We start from the raw sequence: 8554 nt of genomic DNA, 5'->3' as shown, positions 1-8554 counted from the left end.
ACCAAATCCCAATACCTTTGACGAGGATGCATCGGCGAATTGGACATGGGTGGGCATAGATGGAGAAGGATGCACATCCACCACTAAGTCCTTGCTTCCGGTCATATGATTTGTTGCTCCACTATCGAGCAACCATGACACCCCACCGGAAGAAAACTCCTGCAATAGATCAAGGCTTGGTTTTAGGTACCCATTTTTTAATGCGTCCTTTCATGTTAGAGACAAGGGTCTTAGGAACCCAGATAGCCCATTCAATATACTCCTCGTAGGAACCAACAAATCTGGCATAAACATGCCCATCACTAGCACGACATAAGACATAAGAAGAATTAAGTTTGTCGGCTGTGTTAGTAGGAATGGTTTTGCCCTTCTTGAGGTTTCCATAGTCCACCTTGTTCCTGTTCACCTTTTGAGTCCCCTCACCCTCTTTGACAAAGATGTCCATGAGGGTAGGAGATCGTTTGTTCCTATTCCTCCTTTTACCTTTTGACTTGGAGGTAAGTCCAAGTCCCTCCTTTCCTACAACACCTTTTTGAGTGCTCAAGAGGTCGTTCAGGCTCTTCTCACCTTGTATGCATGCCACAAGGTCCTTTTCAAGTTTCTCCTTTAACTTGGCATTTTCCTCCACAAGATGTACATGCTCAGAGCAGGGATTAGTTGCACAAGCATTATCAATTAACACAAAGGGAGGACAAGTAGAGATATCCTTGGTAAGCTTTGCTTGGAGTTGATCATGAGACTCTTTCAGAGAGAAATGAGCACCTTTCAAGACCTTGTGAGCCTTGTCAAGTGTGTCAAACTCCTCCTTGAGTCTATCATGGCCAACCCCAAGAGCATACTTTTCAGACTTAAGCATACGAGTAAGAACAACATCATGATCTAGTTTCTTTTGCATTTTAGCGCAGTCATCGTTATATGACTCCTCAAGAGCCAAACGAAGAGTGCGCTCCTTTTCTAGAGCAAGAGATAATTCAACAATTTCATCGGCATAGTCACGACTGTGTCCCTGAAGATCGGAGATGGTCTCCTCATGAGACTCAATGAGGTCAGTGGCCTCACCAAGTAGTTCCAAGAGAGCAACAAAGTGCTTCTTGGATTCTCCCTTAATAGTGCACAGAAACTTGTCAAGATCATGCTCATTAAGTTCCACAACATCACTATCATCAACACAGTTTAACAATGAAGGAGCAGTAGCGATGTTGGTCTTAATGATGGGAGTTACCTGATTGATACCTTTTGCCATGAGGCACTTGGTGATGTGGTTCTCGTTGGGGGCGTTGAAGAGAGACACCTTCTGGGGAGAGGTAGTGGCAATGGCAACAGTTGTCGTTGCCACTGTATCATCATCATCATTGGAAGGGTACTCTTCAAGGGCCACTATCCCTTTTGGGTGGGGTTTCTTCACAAAGTTGTTCTTGATTGGAAATGATTTGGTTTTGCCTTTGCGAATGAGCTTGCCCCCGTTGTCTTCCCTTTTATCATAGGGACATTCGGCCACAAAGTAACTCACGTTACCACAGTTATAACATGTCCTTACTCGTTGTTTGGGTTTGAATCCACTCGAGTTGTTCTTGGTGAAGGTGGGTCTTGAGTTCCTCTTGTTGCCCCAGAATTGCCTTGATGCAAGAGCCATGTGCTCATGATAGGCATACTTTGTGTCGTCCGGGCAGCCCTCCTCTTCCTCGTCCTCTTCTTCTTCAAGCATTGCTTTTGCTTTCAACGCAAGGTTGGGTGAAGTTGTCTTTGAGCGAACACGAGCAAGTGCATTGTCGGCTGTTTCGTTCATGATTGACATTGCAATGAATTCATCCAACACCTCACTCGAAGACAAGGAGTGGAAGTCTGGCCGCTGACGAATGACAGATGACATGGCTTTGTTGAAAGGCATGATGGCTTTAAGAAACTTGCGCTTGACCCATGTATCATCCACATCCTTGCTCCCATAATCCTTGAGTGCCACAGCAATAGCAGTCACCCTCCGATAGAGATCACGAGGGTCCTCGTCTTCCTTCATCACAAACTCATTGGCCTTATCAAGTATCACTTCATAGTTGGATCGTTGAATGCTTCAGCTTCCCTTGTACAACACCATAATATGCTCCCAACAATCCTTGGCCAAAGTGAAGGGACGCAAGTGAGGAAGATCTTCAGGTGGCACTTCAGACTGGAGAATAAACAAAGCAGAGTGATTGTATTGATTGTCTGCATCTTCTCTTGGAGTGAGGTTGCTTGGATCATGGGGATAATATCCTTGCTCGGTGATTCTTCACAAGTTTGTTGAGCTGTGATTCAAATGAGACTTAATAGAAAATACCCAGTTAGCAAAGTCACCTTTTACAAGCTAAGGAGGAGGACCAACAGGATTAAGATGTGGTGCGGGAACAGATCCTCCATAGACCATGGGGGTGGAACTGAGGCATATGTTCCAGTCGCATCCTTTTCGTGAGATGAGGAAGGTCGCATACCTTTAGCCGTTTCCTTAGAGGAGTTGGCCTCCGAATCGGTGACGGTGGGTTTAACCACTATAGCCGGTTCGGGTGGACTTTTAAATCCCTCAATTAACTCTTTAAGCATGGTCTTGACTTTGTTCGTCAAGGACGTCTTGAGGGCGGCCATAGCCATATTCAAGTCATCCCTTGTGACCGAAGTCAAATCCATGGCCTCGGGTTGCCCATGGTTAACTCCCTCTTTGTCTTCCATACTCTTCGGGTGGTTAAACCCTTAATAAAGAGACGTGGCTCTGATACCAATTGAAAGGAAAGATATGGTTGACTAGAGGGGGGGTGAATAGACAACGACCACTTTTTAAGTAAACTTAGCAAGTTAGGGTAAACAACATACGGGTTCACAAATATTACGACAATGGGGTGAACCCTAATGAAGCTAACAACGAGAGCTACTAAGACAAGTAAGATATAGACAACAACATAAGCATACACAAAGTAAAGGTTAGAGATAACCACAAGTGGAACCGATGGAGACGAGGATGTGTTACCGAAGTTCCTTCCCTTTGACAGGAAGTACGTCTCCGTTGGAGCGGTGTGGAGGCACAATGCTCCCCAATAAGCCACTAAGGCCACCGTATTCTCCTCACGCCCTCGCACGATGCAAGGTACCATGATTCCACTATAGGTGCCCTTGAAGGCGGCGACCGAACCTTTACAAACAAGGTTGGGGCAAACTCCACACAAAGCTTGGAGGCTTCCAACAAGACCACGAAGCTTCACCACAATGGAATTTGGCTTCGAGGTGACCTCAACCGTCTAGGATGCTCAAACACCCAAGAGTAACAAGATACGCAAGGGATTGGTGGGGGAATCAACTTTTCTCTTGGTGGAAGTGTGGATCTAGGCCTTCTCAACCAATCCCTAAAGAATCAACAAGTTTGATTGGCTAGGGAGAGAGATCGGGCACTTTTGAGCTTAGGGAGCAACAATGGAGCTTGGGAGGATAAGAGATGGACTTCCACAGCTAGAAGAACCCTTTATATAGTGGGGGGGGGGGAAATCCAACCGTTTTCCCACTCATAGCCTGTTGGGGATATTACCTGTGAATGACCCGCCCTAGTTGGGCCAGGTTACCAATCAGGCGATTCACCTTAACAATTATTTGGGCCTTGCCCTGGCCGGATCAAGGTTGTATGACGGTTTATTATTTCTGGAAGGTCTCCAGGCTTTGGAAGACGGCAACTTAGAGACCGCAGGGGTCACGATTTGTAGGAAGGAAAGTACCCATGTAAACCCTAGGGGTTCGACCTGTATATAAAGGCGAGTCCGAGGGGAGGAGAAGACAGGTTAGAAATCATCGAGTGCTAGGTTCGGCGAGTTACGCCCTCCTTGTAATCGAAACCATATCAATACACACCAAAGCAGGACGTAGGCTTTTACCTCCTCACGAGGGGCCGAACCTGGGTAAATCGCCGTGTCTCTCCCACTTAACCCCTTTGAGTCGCCACCAAGGTGCGATGGCTCCAGTACTAAGTCCTTTCACGAGGACATCTGCCGTGACAAAACCACGACAGTTGGCGCCCACCGTGGGGCCTACGCACGGTGGAGTTGAGTTCTCAAAGGGAGCCCTACCAGGGTTTGGGAGTTACGCAACGGGGCTCATGACTCGGAGCCGCCGCGGGGTAACCTACATCGACAATCAGAGATGGGGACCTGAAGCGGATTCGATTGAATATGGTTACAGGGTCCCCTTCGGCAAGATCAACATCTTCATCGGCATGATCGGATCATCCGCGCCTGAGCCAGACATATCCACTGACATCGTCGAGCCGGCCAGGTACGTCCGCCCAGTAATAACGCCAAGTTTGACTCGCCCGGTCTTTGTGGGGTTCACGCAGGGATCGGAGGAGCCAGAGCGCTCGGCGACTCAGGAAACTACACCGGTCAACTCTGATGACGAATCATCCATGGGCGACTCAGACTCAATCCGGTCTCTGCATGGGGATTGTCTTGGGGGCTTGTCACTGGCCATGGACCCTGAAGTCCTTGATCGAACCCGCTGCCAGATCGCCATCTACATGGCTGGGGCGACGCAACCCACGCAAAACCCTACTGGAGGCGATGGAGCCCGGCCGCAGTCCTGGTGGATTTAGCGGCGGAGATCACAAGGCTGATGGCGACTCCCCTCACACCAGAAAACCAGGAGGAGATAAACACGGAGCTGGCGAAACTCAGAGAGGCAGTGGCAAAGGCTCATCGGGATGCCGAGATGGAGTCCGCCAGGATCGAGACTCGGCAAGCTCAAATTACGGCCGAAAGGACGCGTTTAAACACTGACAACTGGCGGCTCGAGAGACAGCAGCGCGCATCCGACACCGTCCATCAGCGCAGACACCAGGGTCGCCTGCCCCATGATCTCAACCCGACCCGCATGTTCGACACTCCACGAACCCCTGGGGTGGGAGCCGCCCCGGGGGGAGGACCGGGTCGCCCACTTAACCCGCCGGCTCAGCCAGGTGAGGATCACATTCCCCGATTCCGGATACCTCAAGGCCACTTTTCCAACCTGGTGGATAACGTGCTTGCCGCAACTCGCCATCTGGAGTCTCTTTCGATTCACGGCAACACCCCTGCCGAGATAGAAGCAAGGAACGCCATCGAGATGTTGAAGACGGCGGTGGTTCAAAACGCCCAGTTCTCACAAAGCCTCGAGAGGTTGCATTCCACACCCCAGGCAAGTTACACCAGGAGCCGGCCAGAGGACCAGCCCGCCGTAAACAGCGGGCCGTGACACGTCCCACAGAACAACCCGCCTGAACGGAACCCGTCGGGTCGGGATCTCCCGAACACCCAAGACGCCCCCGCCCCCCTCGTCGGGGGCGGAGGGCGAGTTGGGGTACCATGCTTTTCCCCCGCCCTTTGTAACAAAAAGATGCCCAAAGACTTCAAGGGACCAAGGAAAGTGCCTAATTATACCCCGGACCTCGAGCCGGCGTCATGAATCGAGAGTTATGAAATCGCCATGGACATGCTCGGCGTGAACGAGGTGGTTTGCGCCAGATACTTCACGATGATGGTCGAGGGGTTGGCACGCACTTGGTTGAAAAACTTACCTCCCAATTCCATCCAGTCCTGGGCCGAGTTAAAAGAACGTTTCATCAAAAACTTCCGAGGAACTTGCAAACGTCCGATGACGATCGTCGATCTACAGCACTGTGTTCAGCGCCCGGATGAGTCGGCCCACCATTGGTCACGGCGGGTTGCAGAAATTATCCATTCGTCAGATGGTATTACGGTGGCTCAAGCTGTACTCATTCTCGAGCATAATTGCCATTACGAACCCTTGGTGCAAAAATTGGGGCGACTCAAGCGGAAGGTCCAAGACATGGGAGAACTGATGGACACCCTCACTAGATACGCTGAAGCCGATGATACCAAAGATCCTGGCGAGGATGGTAAGGCTAATTCGCCCAAGAAGGGCGAGTCATCCAAAAATCATACCCGGTTCCAGGGACGTAACCGTCACAATCAAGGGACCAATGGCAAGCGGAGACCGCAGGAGGAGCCCTCGGACTTAGTCGCCAATACCAACGCCAACAACGGCAAGAAGAAGAATCGGGGATTCAGCGGGAAGAGGACGCGTAACTACGAAGAGCTACTCAAAGGCCCTTGCCCGCACCATGCCACGGCAGACGGTCCGGCGACTCACTCTTGGGAAAGCTGTTTCGTGATGCGAGAGTTTCGGGCGGAGGCGATCAAGAAGAGTCAAAACGATGACCCGGACCAGCGCCAGGAGCAATTCGCCGCACCCAACCAAAGACAGAACCCTTTCGGCGGCTTTCCCGAACAGGGGGCTCAGGGAGGCCCGCAGCCAGGCAGCGGCCAATACCCGGTGCACCACCAGCGGCGGTATAACCCGCCAGGAGCCTTCCAGCAGCCGCCCCCACAGGGGGCTCCGCAGGGTCAGGACGATAATGGGGGCTTCCGCAGCAACCCCAAACAGTTAAGTATTGGGCAGTATCATGTTTTCACCACTAATGCTTGCAGGCATGATAAGAAGGTGAGTCACCGGGCGTACAGTGTATCTGAACCGGCGCTTCCCAGATACCTCCATTGGTATGAGCAAACCATAACGTGGAGCAGGGAGGATCACCCGCCGAGAGTTGATAACCCGGGCGATCTGGCGTTGGTCGTGGCTCCCCAAGTTGGGGGTTACACCCTATCAAAAGTGCTAATGGATGGTGGCAGCAGCATCAATATCCTATACTTTGACACTTTCCAAAGGATGAACCTACTGGAAAAAGACTTGATGCCTTCAACCACGGTTTTCCACAGAATCTTCCCAGGCAAGTCGGCTTATCCCATAGGTCGGGTCAGGCTCACAGTGGCATTTGGAAATGCGCAGAATTATAGGTCGGAGTCACTAATCTTTGAGGTGGTCAAATTGAAAAGCCCCTACCATGCGTTGTTTGGGCGGCCGGCTTACTCCCGCTTCATGGCTCGCCCGTGCTATGTCTACCTCAAGCTCAAAATGCCTGGTCCCAAAGGACCCATCATAGTTGATGGAGATAGAAGGATTGCAAAGGAATGTGAAGAAGGGGACGCGGCTTATGCGGAAGTCGCCTGTGCTGCGGAGGAAGGGAAGGAATACCCAGTGCAACGCCCGGTATATTTTATCAGCGAGGTGCTAACTCTTTCCATGCAGCGGTACCCACACTGGCAGAAGTTGGTATATGGGGTGTTTATGGCGAGTTGAAAACTTAAGCATTACTTCCAAGAACACCCTATCACAGTGGTTAGCTCTGCCCCCCTTGGGGACATCATCCAGAATCGGGAAGCCACAGGGCGGATCGCCAAGTGGGCAATAAAACTTGGGCCCCATCACATACAGTATACCCCCCGCACAGCCATCAAATCCCAGGCCTTAGTTGATTTCGTCAACGACTGGACGGAGTTACAGGCTCCGGAAGATCGGCCTGATCTCACTTACTGGACTATTTATTTTGATGGGTCTAGGCAGCTAGAAGGCTCAGGGGCTGGTGTGGTGTTGGTATCCCCTCAAGGAGATAAATTCTGTTATGTTCTCCGACTCATGTTTCCGTGCACTAACAATGCGGCGGAATACGAAGCTTTGCTTCACGGCTTGCGACTCGCCAAGGAGATGAATCTAACACGAGTCAGATGCTTTGGTGACTCTGATTTGGTGGCACAGCAAGTGTCAGGTACCTGGGATTCTCGGGACCCCATGATGGCGGCTTACAGACGAGCTGTGTCTGATGTGGCGGGTCATTTTCATGGTTATCAGGTGGACCATATTGATCGGCGCCTCAACGAGGCAGCCGACGCCCTTTCACGACTTGGCTCCCAGAGAAGGCCAGTTCCTCCCAATGTTTTTCTGGATGTCTTGCATAAACCATCCGTGATTCTACCATCGGAGGAGGAATTAGCAATAATAGATCCTGAGTCTCAGCTTGTGGCGGCTCTCCATGTCACGCCGGATTGGGTTCTTCCTTATCTAGCTTATCTCACTCGGGGCGAGTTACCGGCAAACGAAGTTTTGGCTCGTCAAATCGTTCGGCGCAGCAAATCCATGGTCATCATCAATGGCGAGTTATATAAGCGGAGCGCCTGTGGAGTTTTTCAGCGATGTGTTTCCTCCGACGAAGGATGCATAATCTTAAATGACATTCATTCCAGAGACTGTGGGCATCACGCCGGGTCACATTCTTTGGTATCAAAGGCTTTCCGTCATGGTTTCTTTTGGCTGACGGCTCATGCAGATGCAGAAGATATAGTTTGTCGGTGCGAAGGGTGCCAGCATTATGGGCGGCAGGCTCACGTGCCGGCTCAAGAATTAAGAATGATCCCCATCACTTGGCCTTTTGCAGTCTGGGGGCTGGACATGGTCGGCCCCTTTAAAATGTCCTCTAATAAGAAGACCCACCTGCTGTTAGCGGTTGATAAGTTCACCAAGTGGGTTGAGGCGGAACCTATTGGAGATTGCGATGCGGAAACAGCGGTCAAATTCTTGAAAAGGTTGATTTTCCGGTTTGGATATCCGCACAGTATCATTACTGATAATGGTACTAACTTGTCCCAAGGGGCGA

This window comes from Hordeum vulgare, chromosome 5H, assembly GCF_904849725.1.
Source record: "Hordeum vulgare subsp. vulgare chromosome 5H, MorexV3_pseudomolecules_assembly, whole genome shotgun sequence".
Classification (NCBI taxonomy): domain Eukaryota; kingdom Viridiplantae; phylum Streptophyta; class Magnoliopsida; order Poales; family Poaceae; genus Hordeum; species Hordeum vulgare.
The sequence above is the reverse complement of the archived record's forward strand: the minus strand, read 5'-3'. Positions refer to the sequence as shown.